General features: G+C 38.0%; 1 long non-coding RNA gene across 1 annotated transcript in view; it reads left to right on the top strand.

Moving 5' to 3' along the window:
* Positions 1-227: 227 nt before the first annotated feature.
* The window catches only part of LOC309644706, a 36730-nt gene continuing 20113 nt past the window's right edge, over positions 228-16844 (top strand). The window contains exon 1 of the long non-coding RNA XR_014254568.1: positions 228-2665. This is a non-coding gene — a long non-coding RNA (uncharacterized lncRNA). The remainder of the gene's footprint in view (positions 2666-16844) is intronic.

Here is a 16844-nt window from a genome sequence, read left to right as displayed (position 1 = left end):
AGAGATGAACAAACTCCTGCAGCCGGAAAACCAAGGGCTGACTCTCTGGAATTACATGAGCTCTCCAGTAATTTTTCACTTCCCAGATGGTGTCCACTCCACCTAAAAAGAGCACGTCCTACTGCTTAGCTGGTATCTCTCTACCTATGGATATCTCATAAACGTCTTCAACTTGACTAAATACAAACTCAAATTCTCCATTTTTCTCCTCAAAGTCTGCTCCCTCCTCCTACCCCCTTCCACTCCACCTTTGTCCTCCAAACTCGCTGGCCTTCTTTCATCTCGCCTTGCTCCTCTTGCACCAGAGAATCAGCACATGCTGCACCTCCAGTGGGGATACTGCTCACCTTGTCATTTCCCTGAGCCCCGCTTCTCACCAGTGCCCAACAGCTCTTCAACTAGAATGCCCGCTCCTCCTGGGAGCTCAGCTCAGTGTCACTGCCGCAGCGGGCATCCCTTGGAGCAGCAGTGCCCCTTCTAGGCGCTCACGGCTGCTCTAGGCACAGCTTCTTTGTAATAGTACATGCAGAGTGCGATTACTTCACTAACATCTATGGCCAGCTGAACTAAAACTCCACTAGAGCAGAGACCCTGTCTATTTGCCTCACCTTTGTACCCCAGCACCTGGCACAAAGCCTGACACCTAGCAGGGCAATAGATATCTGATAAACAAATGAATTCAACTGGGGTCGGTAGGTATTACCTATCTATCTATCTACTTATTGATATTTATCGAGGTATAATTGGCATATAACATTATGTTAGTTTCAGGTGTACAATACAATGATTCAATATTTGTATATATTGTGAAATGATCACCACAATAAGTCTAGTTAACCTTCGTCACCATACATAGTTACCAAAAAACTAAAAGGGTTTTTTCTTGTGATTAGGACAGAATCCCTCTGAGCTCTCTAAGATAAAGTGGCTGCAAAAAGAACCTCAAAAGAACCACAGGAGTTAAGCTATAGAAACCGTATTTAGTACTATCAAGCTGCTGACCACATTGCTTCAGCTACAAGCAAAGGTTCAGCAGGAATGCAGATTTAAGAACAGGGGTTGTCAGGCAGTGGGTTGATCAAACAGTGACTGCTTTGGTCTACTTTATCACCCCCCCCCTTTCTGCTTTCAAAATGTAGGTTGAAGGAGGACCTGAGTATGTGACATTGGCTACTGTCAGACATATATTCTCTCAGCCTAGTGGTCTGAGAGCATTGGAAGGACACAGGGATAAAGTGGCAGGACTTGGCCTGCTAAGGAGATGTGAGCGTTCATTCTAATCACTCGTTCATTCTAATCACTTGGACTACACAGCATTTCAAGGGGCTTGGCGATTTTTGAAATTCTGTATGAAAATGATATGAGATCTGACTTTTCAAGTCCTTTTAGTCAATTTTATCAATAAAGGATGTGAAATACCAACACGGCTGATAAAATAGAGATTATATGACCACAGCTTTTGACCCAACATCTACGATAAGACATTTAAGACATTTAAAAATCGACCCTGGTGACTTTTAAGACTAAAAGCCTGAAAGACACTATAACTGGTTTTGCAGTTCATCTGAAGAACCACACCTGATTTTACATTGTCCTTTCTCATCAGATCAATATGTTCAAGTTTATTGTCTGTTAAAATGCTGCAGTACAGCAGCTAATTTACATGGTATTTTGGTTCTAGGGCAGTGATAAACACGAAGCAGAGTTAACGAAGGAGCTCTAGCCTGTCCTTCGCAGATTGGAGAGGAAGTATATGAGTCTCCATTACCAGGGGTGCCAGAGGAGAAAGGAATTGCATTCTTTCCTTCCTCACTCTCTTGGCCTCCAACCCCTACATTCAGCTTTAGTCCTACCCTTGTTACTGGGCTCCCAAAAGCACTCGGGAGGGCCAGGTGTGAGAGTGACCTGAATTATGTCTAATACATGATGAAAGCAAATCATTCACAAATTACAATATTTTGATTATAACGTTAACAAATCACTTGTGATGCACCTTGCAACCCATCTGGACACCTGGTTGAGAAACTTAATAAGGAGTTGATTGCTTTCCTGGGGGGAAAAAAAAAAAAGATACACTTGTTTACCAGCCCATGTTTACACGTTACCACTCCCTGCTAACAAAGGGGATAATTCTGCTTCTTTTCAACCTCTTTGTAGTTCTATCTCACTTAACACAATAGCTATGTTCCTGGAAACCTGTGTGCATTTCATGTCTTGTGAACAGTACCATATTTGAAAGGCACTAAGGGAGCTTCCTATTTAAAGGAATTCCACATTACGCAAATAGCAGAACTGTGGCTACCAAGACTTTGTGGCAACAAGAAAAATGCTTATGACTCAGTGTTAGGAAGAAAACACCATAAGCAAAATTGTGTGTACAAAATGATTAAATTTTTTACAAAACAGATGTAAATATGACAAATTTTGGAATAAAATTTACCAAAAATGATAATAGCTACATTAGAGAGATGGGATATGGGTTATTTATGTCTCATGCTACTTTCAAAACTTTCTGGAATGATGTTTTTAAAACTGAAAATGTAAAGTAAAAGAATTATGTGCTAAATCTTATTTATAGAGTTGAACAGTTACTCAATCGTGCTATCAGTCTGGATCTTTCCACGATGAACTTCACTTAAGTTCAGGCAAATCTGTATTTCAAAAGGTTTTAAAACCATTAATTTAAACACATTTTAAATTTAACAATTAGAACAACCCTAAAGTCAATCAAAATTTGCTAAGAACAATTTTAAAAGCCAAAACTGGCTTGTAAACTTCCTTTATGCTCTGCAAATATAAAATTTCCGCATGTCTATTACACAGATCAGTCACCCACCCACCTCTTTATTACCACCATATCAAGTTGATATACATAGACTAACCAAATAACTTTCAACAAATTGATTCCTTTAAAAATAAATAAATAAATAGAAGAAAGATTGTATTAGTAGGCTTAAAATGCCCTTGTCAACTGATGACAAATAAAACACACTTTATGGGCTGAATTAAAGGCCCTGGGGTTAATGCCCTCCCTATCCAGGGAAATCATTGACTAAATCTTTGTAAACTGATGAGACGGCTCACTCTCCTCCATTCTGACATTGTTGGATATTATAATAAAATAGTTGAAGTCATTCAATCTTGTCATAAACAGATGGCAGTCTGCCTTTCCCTCATACTTGCCTAAAGGCCTCTGCTATAAACTCAGAAGAAAACTTGAAACTTTTGGAAGTAATCTCAAAAAGAGATACAATAAAAACTGTAACAGGTACTCCTAACTATTGATAGTACAGTGAACAGACTCATAAGTGCAGGCTTCCCAGTCGAAGGTGACATCCACAGACACCTGTCCAGTCTGTATCAAGGACAGAAGGCCTCCAAGCTCAGAAACACGTGACTCCATGAAAGCTCCGTGACAGCTTAGTCTGAGATCGGCAAAATAAAAATGAATTTCCTGGGATTAAGGAAACTGATTTAATGGTGGCTGATGTTCTATTTTTAGTAGGTATATGAGGAAAACTCCATTTCTTTCTCCTTTATCTCTATCAGTTTAAGAGAACATACTTTCATAAATTGGAATGAAACATTCTTTAAGTGGTAAATTATTCCAACATCCCTCCTTAGAATTCAGAGGAAAAAAACTTCTTATGAAAATTCTTAGTATATATTTTCAACTTAAAAAAAAAAACTTAGAAAAACTCTGAAATAGTGATTCTGTAGAATACATTAATAGACTTTATATACAAACTACCCAAAACAATAGTAAAAATGATTAAATATTATTCAAAATGCTTTTTCTAAATTCCTTTACTTTTTGTGATAATGTAGTTGTTTACTCAGGCTCAGTAAAAATCCATTCTGCTTCCTGTAAGATTCAACTGGATAAATCAAATTTGCAACAATAAGACACAACCTCATTTAATTTTAAAGATATGACAAGTTGCTACTAGGACCAAGGACTGTGCTTTACAAGTTGAAGGGAAATGCGTGTAAACAGTAGTAATATGTTGGTAAACATTTAACAACTGGCTCTCTAAAATAAAAAGAAGTACTTCTTGGTAGCATTTGCCAATGTCTGTGTTGTAAATAGTCCCATCATGGCCAATTTTAACATGACATCACTGAACATGGAATTGGGAAGGGACATGCAATAACACACCATTATATAGTATTTCCACCACAAAGATACAATAGATATATAAAAAAACCTCAAGAGCATACTTTTCTTTTTAATACATTTATTTTTTTATTTTTGGCTGCATTGGGTTTTCGTTGCTGCTCAAGTTGCGGTGCACAGGCTTCTCATTGCAGTGGCTTCTCTTGTTGCAGAGCACAGGCTCTAGGCACACGGGCTTCAGTAGCTGTGGCTCATGGGCTCAGTAGTTTTGACACGCAGGCTCAGCAGCTGTGGCTCGCAGGCTCTAGAGCACAAGCTCAGTAGTTATGGCACACGGGCTTAGTTGCTCCGCGGCATGTGGGATCTTCCCGGACCAGGGCTCAAACCTGTGTCCCCTGCATTGGCAGGCGGATTCTTAACCACTGCACCACCAGGGAAGTCACAAGAGCATACATTTTTTTAAAAAGGTCATACAGAGAGATTGGTTCAAGATGGCAGAGTAGAAGGACATGTGCTCACTCCCTCTTGCGAGAGCACCAGAATCACAACTGCTGAACAGTCATCAACAGGAAAACACTGGAACTCACCAGAAAAGATACCCCATATCCAAAGACAAAGGAGAAGCCACAATGAGATGGTAGGAGGGGCGCAATCACAATAAAATCAAATCCCATAACTGCTGGATGGGTGACTCACAAACTGGAGAACACTTATACCACAGAAGTCCACCCACTGGAGTGAAGGTTCTGAGCCCAATATCAGGCTTCCCAGCCTGGGGGTCCGGCAACGGGAGGAGGAATTCCTAGAGAATCAGACTTTGAAAGCTAGTGGAACTTGATTTCAGGACTTCTACAGGACTGGGGGGAACAGAGACTCCACTCTTGGAGGGCACACACAAAGTAGTGTGTGCATCGGGACCCAGGGGAAGGAGCAGTGACCCCATAGGAGACTGAACCAGACCTACCTGCTAGTGTTGGAGGGTCTCCTGCAGAGACAGTAGGTGGCTGTGGCTCACTGTGGGGACAAGAACACTGGCAGCAGAAGTTCTGGGAAGTACTCCTTGGCGTGAGCCCTCCCAGATTCCACCATTAGCCCCACCAAAGAGCTGGGTAGGCTCCAGTGTTGGGTCACCTCAGGCCAAACAACCAACAGGGAGGGAACCCAGCCACACCCATCAGCAGTCAAGCGGATTAAAGTTTTACTGAGCTCTGCCCACCAGAGCAACAGCCAGCTCTATCCACCAACAGTCCCTCCCATCAGGAAACTTCCACAAGCCTCTTAGATAGCCTCATCCACCAGAGGACAGAGAGCAGAAGCAAGAAGAACTATAATCCTGCAGCCTGTGGAAAAAAAAACACATTCACAGAAAGATAGACAAGATGAAAAGGCAGAGGGCTATGTACCAGATGAAAAAACAAGATAAAACCCTAGAAAAACAACTAAATGAAGTGGAGACAGGCAACCTTCCAGAAAAAGAATTCAGAATAATGATAGTGAAGATGATCCAGGACCTCGGAAAAAGAATGGAGGCAAAGATTGAGAAGATTCAAGAAATGCTTAACAAAGACGTAGAAGAATTAAAGAACAAACATCTAGAAGAATTAAAGAACAAACAAACAGAGATGAACAATAAAATAACTCAAATGAAAAATACACCAGAAGGAATCAATAGCAGAATAACTGAGGCAGAAGAACGGATAAGTGACCTGGAAGACAGAATGGTGGAATTCACTGCCACAGAACAGAATAAAGAAAAAAGAATGAAAAGAAATGAAGACAGCCTAAGAGACCTCTGGGACAACATTAAACGCAACAACATTCGCATTATAGGGGTTCCTGAAGGAGAAGAGAGAAAGAAAGGACCCAAGAAAATATTTGAAGAGATTATAGTTGAAAACTTCCCCAACATGGGAAAGGAAATAGCCACCGAAGTCCAGGAAGTGCAGAGAGTCCCAGGCAGGATAAACCCAAGGAGAAACACGCCGAGACACATAGTAATCAAATTGACAAAAATTAAAGACAAAAAAATTATTGAAAGCAACAAGGGAAAAATGATAAATAACATACAAGGGAACTCCCATAAGGTTAACAGCTGATTTCTCAGCAGAAACTCTACAAGCCAGAAGGGAGTGGCATGATACATTTAAAGTGATGAAAGGGAAAAACCAAGATTACTCTACCCGGCAAGGATCTCATTCAGATTTGAGGGAGAAATCAAAAGCTTTACCGACAGGCAAAAGCTAAGAGAATTCAGTGCAACCAAACCAGCTATACAACAAATGCTAAAGGAACTTCTCTAAGTGGGAAACACAAGAGAGGAAAAGGACCTACAAAAACAAACCCATAACAATTAAGAAAATGGTAATAGGAACATACATATCGATAATTACCTTAAACGTGAATGGATTAAATGCTCCAACCAAGAGACACGGGCTGGCTGAATGGATACAAAAACAAGACCCATATATATGCTGTCTACAAGAGACCCACTTCAGACCTAGGGACACATACAGACTGAAAGTAGGGGATGGAAAAAGATATTCCATGCAAATGGAAATCAAAAGAAAGCTGGAGTAGCAATACTCATATCAGATAAAATAGACTTTAAAATAAAGAATGTTACAAGAGACAAGGAAGGACACTACATAATGATCAAGGGATCAATCCAAGAAGATATAACAATTATAAATATACATGCACCCAACATAGGAGCACCTCAGTACATAAGGCAATGGCCAACAGCTATAAAAGAGGAAATCGACAGTAACACAATAATAGTGGGGGACTTTAACACCTCACTTACACCAATGGACAGATTATCCAAACAGGAAATTAGTAAGGAAACACAAGCTTTAAATGACACAATAGACCAGATAGATTTAATTGATATTTATGGGACATTCCATCCAAAAACAGCAGATTACACTTTCTTCTCAAGCGCGCATGGAATATTCTCCAGGATAGATCACATCTTGGGTCACAAATCAAGCCTCAGTAAATTTAAGAAATTGAAATCATATCAAGCATCTTTTCTGACCACAAAGCTATGAGATTTGAAATCAATTACAGGGAAAAAAACGTAAAAAACACAAACAAATGGAGGCTAAACAATGCATTACTAAATAACCAAGAGATCACTGAAGAAATCAAAGAGGAAATCAAAAAATAGCTAGAAACAAATGACAATGAAAATATGATGATCCAAAACCTATGGTATGCAGCAAAAGCAGTTCTAAGAGGGAAGTTTATAGCAATACAAGCCTACCTCAAGACACAAGAAAAATCTCAAATAAACAATCTAACCTTACACCTAAAGAAACTAGAGAAAGAAGAACAAACAAAACCCAAAGTCAGTAGAAGGAAAGAAATCATAAAGATCAGAGCAGAAATAAATGAAATAGAAACAAAGAAAACAATAGCAAAAATCAATAAAACTAAAAGCTGGTTCTTTGAGAAGATAAACAATATTGATAAACCATTAGCCAGACTCTTCAAGAAAAAGAGGGAGAGGACTCAAATCAATAAAATTAGAAATGAAAAGGAGAAGTTAAAACAAACACCGCAGAAATACAAAGCATTCTAAGAGACTACTACAAGCAGCTCTATGCCAATAAAATGGACAACCTGGTAGAAATGGACAAATGCTTAGAAAGGTATAACCTTCTAAGACTGAACCAGGAAGAAATAGAAAATATGAACAGACCAATCACAAGTAATGAAACTGAAACTATGAGTAAAAATTTTTCAGCAAACAAAAGTCCAGGACCAGATGGCTTCACAGGTGAGTTCTATCAAACATTTAGAGAAGAGCTAACACCCATCCTTCTCAAACTCTTCCAAAAAATTGCAGAGGAAGGAACACTCCCAAAGTCATTCTATGAGACCACCATCACCCTGATACCAAAACCAGACAAAGATACTACAAAAAAAGAAAATTACAGACCAATATCACTGATGAATACAGATGCAAAAATCCTCAACAAAATACTAGCAAACAGAATCCAACAACACATTAAAAGGATCATAAACCATGATCAAGTGGGATTTATCCCAGGGATGCAAGGATTCTTCAATATATGCAAATCAATCAATGTGATACACCATATTAACAAATTGAAGAATAAAAGCCATATGATCATCTCAATAGATGCAGAAAAAGCTTTTGACAAAATTCAACACCCATTTATGATAAAATCTCTCCAGAAAGTGGGCATAGAGGGAACCTACCTCAACATAATAAAGGCCATATATGACGAACCCACAGCAAACATCATTCTCAATGGTGAAAAACTGAAAGCATTTCCTCTAAGATCAGGGACAAGACAAGGATGTCCACTCTCACCACTATTATTCAACATAGTTTTGGAAGTCCTAGCCATGGCAATCAGAGAAGAAAAAGAAATAAAATGAATACAAATTGGAAAAGAAGAAGTAAAACTGTCACTGTTTGCAGATGACATGATACTATACATAGAGAATCCTAAAGATGCCACCAGAAAAATACTAGAGCTAATCAATGAATTTGGTAAAGTTGCAGGATACAAAATTAATGCACAGAAATCTCTTGCATTTCTATACACTAATGATGAAAAATCTGAAAGAGAAATTAAGGAAACACTTCCATTTACCACTGCAACAAAAAGAATAAAATACCTAGGAATAAACCTACCTAGGGAGACAAAAGACCTGTATACAGAAAACTATAAGATACTGATGAAAGAAATTAAAGATGATACAAACAGATGGAGAGATATACCATGTTCTTGGATTAGAATAATCAATATTGTGAAAATGACTATACTACCCAAAGCAATTCACAGATTCAATGCAATCCCTATCAAATTACCAATGGCATTTTTTACAGAACTAGAACAAAAAATCTTAAAATTTGTATGGGGACAAAAAAGACCCCAAATAGCCAAAGCAGTCTTGAGGAAGAAAAACGGAGCTGGAGGAATTAGACTCCCTGACTTCAGACTATACTACAAAGCTACAGTAATCAAGACAATATGGTACTGGCACAAAAACAGAAATATAGATCAATGGAACAGGATAGAAAGCTCAGAGATAAACCCACACACCTATGGTCAACTAATCTATGGCAAAGGAGGCAAGGATATACAATGGAGAAAAGACAGTCTCTTCAATAAGTGGTGCTGGGGAAACTGACAGCTACATGTAAAAGAATGAAATTAGAACACTCCCTAACACCATACACAAAAATAAACTCAAAATGGATTAGAGACCTAAATGTAAGACGGGACACTGTAAAACTCTTACAGGAAAACACAGGAAGAACACTCCTTGACATAAATCACAGCAAGATCTTTTTTGATCCACCTCCTAGAGTAATGGAAATAAAAACAAAAATAAACAAATGGGACCTAATGAAACTTAAAAGCTTTTGCACAGCAAAGGAAGCCATAAACAAGATGCAAAGACAACCCTCAGAATGGGAGAAAATATTTGCAAATGAAGCAACTGACAAAGGATTAATCTCCAAAATTTATAAGCAGCTCATGCAGCTCAATATCAAAAAAACAAACAACCCAATCAAAAAATGGGCAGAAGACCTAAATAGACATTTCTCCAAAGAAGACATACAGATGGCCAAGAAGCACATGAAAAGATGCTCAACATCACTAATTATTAGAGAAATGCAAATCAAAACTACAGTGAGGTATCACCTCACACCAGTTAGAATGGGTATCATTAGAAAATCTACAACCAACAAATGCTCCAACAAATGCTGGAGAGGGTGTGGAGAGAAGGGAACCCTCTTGCACTGTTGGTGGGAATGTAAATTGATACAGCCAATATGGAGAACAGTATGGAGGTTCCTTAAAAAACTAAAAATAGAATTACCATATGACCCAGCAATCCCACTACTGGGCATATACCCACAGAAAACCATAATTCAAAAAGACACATGCACCCCAATGTTCATTGCAGCACTATTTACAATAGCCAGGTCATGGAAGCAACCTAAATGCCCACTGACAGACAAATGGATAAAGAAGATGTGGTAAATATTTACAATGGAATATTACTCAGCCATAAAAAAGAATGAAATTGGGTCATTTGTAGAGACATGGATGGATCTAGAGACTGTCATACAGAGTGAAGTAAGTCAGAAAGAGAAAAACAAATACCGTATATTAACACATATATGTGGAACCTAGAAAAATGGTAAAGATGAAGCAGTTTGCAGGTCAGAAATGGAGACATACATGTAGAGCACAAACGTATGGACACCAAGGGGGGAAGTGGCGGGGGGGTGGTGGTGGTGTGATGAATTGGGAGACTGGGATTGACATATATACACTAATATGTATAAAATGGATAACTAATAAGAACCTGCTGTTTAGAAAAATAAATAAAATAAAATGTAAAAAAAAATAACCTGCTGTATAAAAAAGTAAATAAAATTCAAAAATTCAAACAAAATAAATAATAAAAATATTTAAAAAATAAAAAACAAATAAAAAGGTCATACAGAAAAGATGCTCGGGACTTCCCCGGTGGTCCAGTGGTTAAGAATCCACCTTCCAATAGACACGGGTTTGATCCCTGGTAGGGAAACTAAGATTCCACATGTCCACGAGGCAACTAAGCCCTTGCGCTGCAACTACTGGGCACACGAGCCACAACTACAGAGCCCATGCACTCTGGAGCCTACGTGCCGCAACTAGAGAGAAGCCTGCGTGCTGCAATGAAGATCCCAAGTGCCGCAACTAAGACCCAATGCAGCCAAAAATAAAAAATAAATATTTTAAAAAAGAAAGAAAGAAAAAATGCTCAACATCACTGATTATTAGAGAAATGCAAATCAAAACTACAGTGAGGGGCTTCCCTGGTGGCGCAGTGGTTGAGAATCTGCCTGCCAGTGCAGGGGACATGGGTTCGAGTCCTGGTCTGGGAAGATCCCACATGCCGCGGAGCAACTAGGCCCGTGAGCCACAACTACTGAGCCTGCACATCTGGAGCCTGTGTTCCCAACAAGAGAGGCCGCGATAGTGAGAGGCCCGCGCACCGCGATGAAGAGTGGCCCCCACTTGCCGCAACTAGAGAAAGCCCTCACACAGAAACGAAGACCCAACACAGCTAAAAATAAAATTAATTAATTAATTAATTAAAGGGCTTTCCTTTAAAAAAAAGAAAAAAAAAACTACAGTGAGGTATCACCTCACGCCAGTCAGAATGGCCATCATAAAAAGTCTATAAATAATAAATGCTGGAAAGTGTGTGGAAAAAAGGGAACCCTCCTACACTGTTGGTGGGAATGTAAATTGGTGCAGTCACTATGAAGAATGGTATGGAGGTGCCTTAAAAAACTAAAAATAGAGTTACCATATGATCCAGCAATTCCACTCCTAGGTATATATCTAGAAGACAAAAACTAATTCAAAAAGATACATGCACCCAATGTTCACAGCAGCACTATTTACAACAGCCGAGAATGGAAGCAACCTAAGCGTCCATTGACAGATGAGTGGATAAAGAAGGTGTGGCATATAGATATAGATATAGATATATATCTGTGTGTATATAGATAGATAGATAGATAGTATATGAATAATACTACTCAGTCATAAAAAAGAATGAAATAATGTCATTGCAGCAATATGGATGGATCCAGAGATTATCATACTAAGTGAAGTAAGTCAGACAGAGAAAGACAAATATCATATGATATCACTTATATGTGGAATCTAAAATATGATACAAATTAACTTATTTACAGAACAGAAGTAGACTCCCAGACATAGAAAACAAACTTATGGTCACCAAAGTTGAAAGGTGGGGGGAGGGATAAATTAGGAGTTTGGGATCAGCAGATACAAACTACTAGATACAAAATAGATAAACAACAAGGTCCTAGTTATATAGGACAGGGAACTATGTATAGCACAGGGAACTATATTCAGTATCTTATAATAAACTATAATGGAAAAGAATATGAAAAAGAATATATATATGTATAACTGAATCACTTAGCTGTACACCAGAAACTAACACAATATTGTAAATCAACTATACTTCAATTTTAAAAAATAGTTTTAAAAAAGGTCATACATAATTAGGAGGTGATAAGTTCTGAGTATTTATTATCACTGATTTAAATATAATTTATTTAATTGTAAGTTATAAAGTTTAATTTCCAATAATGGCCATGTTTAACAAGCAGCTTACAAAATTCCTATAAATTTAACAACGAGTTCTCATGAATCAGTAGGAGCCAGTTCCAGTATACCAGTCCCAGGAAACTGTCCTGGAACTTATCCTATGGCTTAAAGAATATCAGCTTTACAGGTAATAAAGAATTTTCTAGCAGGTCAGGAATTTGACAAACTTGAGTGTCTCAGACAGACAGGGACCCTTACAGGCTACTATAGGTAAACCTCATAGAAGCAAATTGGAAGGTCCTTGTTCCTTAGCTCAGTAGATGAGCAGATAAAGGCAATAAAATAATTCTGATACATAAAAGTAAATTACAACTGTAGAAGATTTACAGGTTAATTCTTAAACCAGAACTGCTCTGGTTTTATTAATATGTAACAAGGATGTCTTTGTATATTGACATCTCTTATATGCTATATAAATAAAACCAGTTAAATAAAACAAATCGAACGAATAATACTGAATCAGATGATCTCTAAACAATTTATGAGGTCAAATCTGCATGTGAGAGTGGGAGTTGACCATAAAGAATCCCAGTGACAAAACACACACACACAAACACACACACAAAACATACACAAAAAATGTGATCACTGTGTATAATTCTAGTCCTCAAAATATGAAATCTTGATTCTTTCCTGTAGGTTAATGCCTCCCTAACAAAAATATCTCTATCCCTAACTTTTGTAATATCAATGTCTGAAGATATATCTCTACCTTTGTAAATGTTAAAGTCATGCAAGAAAACTACTGTTTTCCACCATAGACAGAATGACAGTAAACTCAATAATTTGGTGATTTTTTTCCTTTAAATTCCTGCTGCATTTTTTTACTTGATAAGCCTGTTTTTCTGAAGCCTGGACTCCCTTATAAACCTCTTCATAAGTAAAGTTCTTTTCTTTTCTAAATGCTTTTGTCTCTGAGTCTTTATTTGACAGTAACTTGCTTATTTGTCCCTATGTTTTTTTGGTGCTACATACCTACCTAGGTACTGCTCCTAGTCACGGCCACGTGGCTCCTGTGAGACCAACCTTCTTGCAGATAACAAATATAAACTCTAAGCTAAATACAGAAACAACTTTCTGAAGACATTGAAGAGCAACCAAAAACAGGTAGATACTGAAAGGGGGTCAACATCTGGATGAAGAGAAAAGCACTGGTGAGTTTCCCATTTTTTATGACTTTTATCCTGAGGGAAGTCCTCAAATTGCACTACACAGTGCAGCTAAAAGTCAGAAAGAAAAACCCAAAATCTTACTGGCTTGAAAAACCAGAAGACAGAGTTTGAGGGAAACACAGCTGCTGGAAAACAAAGGGAGAAATCCTAAAAAGTAGAGAACCAGAAAGGAGGAGCCCCAAATCATGTGTATAAATTCTAGCCAGATCTCTGGCAGTTGTTGGAACCATACATGTGTGAGGCAGACTTCAAGTAGTCTAGCTAAGACTGAAAGCACTGAGCAGAAATTTGAGCCACTATTCACTGCAAGGAAGATAAAGTTTACAGTTTGAATTCAGCCAAGTTAACTGCCTACTATTAAAAAAAAGAAAAAATACTCTTCAGGGGAACACAGCAGAACTGAGAATCTATATAACATATCATTCACAACATCCAGGACACAGTTCAAAATTATATAACAGTCAAAGAAACAGGAAGACATTACCTATTCTCAAGAAAAAATAAAATCAATGAAGGTCAATCCTGAAATGATTCACATATTGAAATTATCAGACAATGGTTATAAAACAATTATTAGAAATAAGCTCAAGGACACAGGGGAAAATATGCTTGTATTGAATGAAAAGTATCAACAGGTAACTAGAAACTATAAAAAAACTAAATAGAAATTCTAGAATTTAAAAATATATATCTGAAATGTTAAAAATTATTGGATGGGCTTAACAGAAGAATGATGATAGTAGAAGAAAGAATTAGTGAATTTGAAGAAAGATTAATACATTAATTATCCAATCTGAAGCACAGAAGAAATGATTGAAATAATTAACAAAAGTTTCAGGAACCTGTGGGACATTATCAAAGATTTAACATGTACAACTGGAGTCCCAGAAGGAGAAGAGGAATAAAATGAAGTAGACAAAATATTTGAGGAAATAATAGCCAAACATTTCTCATAATTGCTATGTCCCCATCTAGACTGCAAGCTCAGTGAAAGCAAGGAATTCTGAGTTATACCTCTTTAGTAGTACACATGGCACCTAACAAAATCAGGCTACATAGTAAATTCTCAACTAATACATATTTATACATTCAGCATCAAAAATAATTATTTACTGAGTGCCTACTGTGTGTAAAGCATTACAAAAAGTGCTAGAGACACAAAGATGCTTTAGTTACAGCCACTGTGCTTAATGAAGGAAGAAGATTTTGAAAAGGATAAAAGGAGAAGCCCCATTGTTTCTGAGGAAGGAAAAGGTTTCCACTGGCTCTTGTTTTTCATTCTTTCTTTTCTTTTTCAATTCATCATGATTTTAGTTAACTTGCTTATAGTGATCCCTGCTAAAAGGAGAATGTAACATTGTAAATCCAGAGTGAGAGGGGATCTCACATCAGAGGCCATGGTTACAGGTATATCATTCCAGAGCCTTTTTAAACAGTCCTTTTCTTTGTTTTTTTTAATTTTTTGGATGCGTCAGGTCTTAGTTGCGGCACACGGGATCTTTCGTTGCAGTGTGCGGGCTCTTCGTTGCGGTGTACAGGCTTCTCTCTAGTTGTGGCTTGCAGGTTTCTCACTAGTTGTGGTGTGCAGGCTCTGTAGTTGTGGCACACGGGCTCCAGAGCGCGTGGACTCAGTAGTTGTAGCGTGCGGGCTTAGTTGCTCTGCGGCATGTGGGATCTTTGTTCCCCGACCAGGGATCAAACCTGCCTCCTCTGCATTGCAAGATGGATTCTTAACCACTGGACCACCAGGGAAGTCCCTAAACAGTCCTTTTCTCCCCAACTTTGTTCAATTAGGACAAAAAGGGGAGACTCTTCTATATAATTTTCACTAATTTTTTACATTTGCCTTTAGCTTTTCGGCAGAACTTATGTCCTCTAGACACAGATGATTAATAAGGACATATTTTTATACTTCAGCAAAATATAGTGGGAAACAGCTGAGAAAGACATTTCTCCACTTTGGGAAGAGTACACAGAGGTGTGCATATGTCTCCAGAACCTGGAGAGTATACGATCAAAAGAATTATGTGTGTGTGTGTGTGTGTGTGTGTGTGTGTGTGTGTGTGTGTGAGAGAGAGAGAGACAGAGACAGAGACAGAGAGATAGAGAAAGAGAGGCAAAGAGAGAGTCAGAGAGACAGAAACACAGAGAGAGACATAGAGACAGAGAAAGTAGGACTCAACATTCCTTTCTCTGTGTGAAAGCTTGAAGCACTTTGCTCTGTCTGTTTAAAAACAATCCACTAACAGTCTGTGATTCTGAGAACGAACCAGTCTGTCCACAAATAAACTCAGCAAAACACCACAACAGAGATGTGCTGGTCTGATATGCTCATTTCAAATATTACTGTGGATGTAAGGACATGGTTTGGGGCACAAAGCCCAAACCTAGATGCCTGGAACCATAAATTTAGTAAATCCCCTTGAAATGAGCTGCTGGAAATGTCTTGTTTCTGTTACAAAATAGGATTCATCCATAAAGATATAAGAAGAAATTAGATTTCGGTATGTTTGCAGGAGCCTCTGAGTCCAGGAAGTGGCACTTATGACTTTGGTTATGGATCTGTCTGTGACTTTAGTCAGTATTTTAGTCTCTCTGGTGCCTATTTAGTCAGTCAATTAGGGATAATACTCTTTGCTATCCATTCCACAGCACTGCTACATCTGTCATAATCATAATAGCTGTCATTTATTGAGTTACTACTATGCATCAGGCACTGTGATAAACACTCTAGTTGCATTATTTCTAATCCTAACAATCATCCTGAAGGTGGGTGTTATTCAGTTTACAGATGATGATACTGAATCTCCGAGAGGTTTAGCAATTGGAAAAGTCACACCAACTAGTAAGTAGCAGTGCCAGGATTCTACCAGAGACCTGTCACTACATTATGCTAACTTGCTTTTATTCATTAAGCATAATTGTGCTGTATAAAGAACACTCTAGGTATGTGTCTGTGTATATATATATACACACACACACTTAGGGGAAAAAATCTTAGAAATCTTAGGAACTGTATTCAAGGAGCGTAAACATAGATTAAATATGAGATATGACCTAAATCAACCAGAGACTATAAACAAAGCACAGAGCAAAGGCTACAGGCTGCAATTAAGGACTATGTATAAAACACAAAGTGAGAGAGTATTTGAGATGCTTGGGGAATCACTGAAGACTCTTAGTCTTCATGTTGTATGCATCCTAACCTGGATAAAAGCCAAGAGTCCTACACACACACCCCACAAGACAAAATGGGTTGTGTATTCCCTACCACGTGGTTTCTAATGTAACTTGAAAATAAGTTTCTAACGTTTGCAAATCAGAAGCATTAGAAAAATACAGTTTCTAAATCAACTATACCTCAATTTT

Source organism: Balaenoptera physalus, assembly GCF_965194825.1.
Source record: "Balaenoptera physalus genome assembly, chromosome: 1".
Classification (NCBI taxonomy): domain Eukaryota; kingdom Metazoa; phylum Chordata; class Mammalia; order Artiodactyla; family Balaenopteridae; genus Balaenoptera; species Balaenoptera physalus.
Note: the sequence above shows the minus strand (reverse complement) of the source record. Positions and strands in the feature narration are given on the sequence as shown.